Raw genomic sequence first — 667 nt, forward strand, 5'->3', positions numbered from 1 at the left:
AAATTATATTTATAGGGCCACATATATGATAAAAATTTGATACATTTTTTTATACATAATTAGATTATATTTTCTTTATAGTAATTGTATACCCTGTTACAACTTCAATTTTCTAATACTCATTATATGACTTAATAATGTTATTTTATTGGATGTTTTCTTTTTAATTGTTATGTGAATTCAATATTAAGAGTGAATCGATGATCTCATTTTATACAAAATATTAATATTATCATATTTTAATGGAATTACTTATTTTAATTTTTTGTAGTTGGTTATTAAATGTATTCATTTTTTAACATGCTGTAACTTGGTCAATTCTTAAAAATTAATAAATAGAAATATTTTAATTCATTGTTACAATTTAAACATTAGAATATAAATTTAGTAGCAAAAAGAAAAGAAAACGGACAAACAAACAAATTTTCTTCTATTCTTTGTCTTTTATTTTTTTAATTTTTGTCAGTGGTTTATTTTCATTTCAGAAGGTCGAAATATCTTTAACAAGAGTGTAGATTGCGTGTCCGACACACGATGCATGTACACGGCACACACGATGAACATACAGTGCACTCAGAACGCACACACTATTGAATTTATTGTGTTAGGGCAACTAGTTTTCCATAATTCATTTTCCTACATTCCAAACACACACATAGTCTTTGTG

This window comes from Ipomoea triloba, chromosome 16 (assembly GCF_003576645.1).
Source record: "Ipomoea triloba cultivar NCNSP0323 chromosome 16, ASM357664v1".
NCBI lineage: Eukaryota > Viridiplantae > Streptophyta > Magnoliopsida > Solanales > Convolvulaceae > Ipomoea > Ipomoea triloba.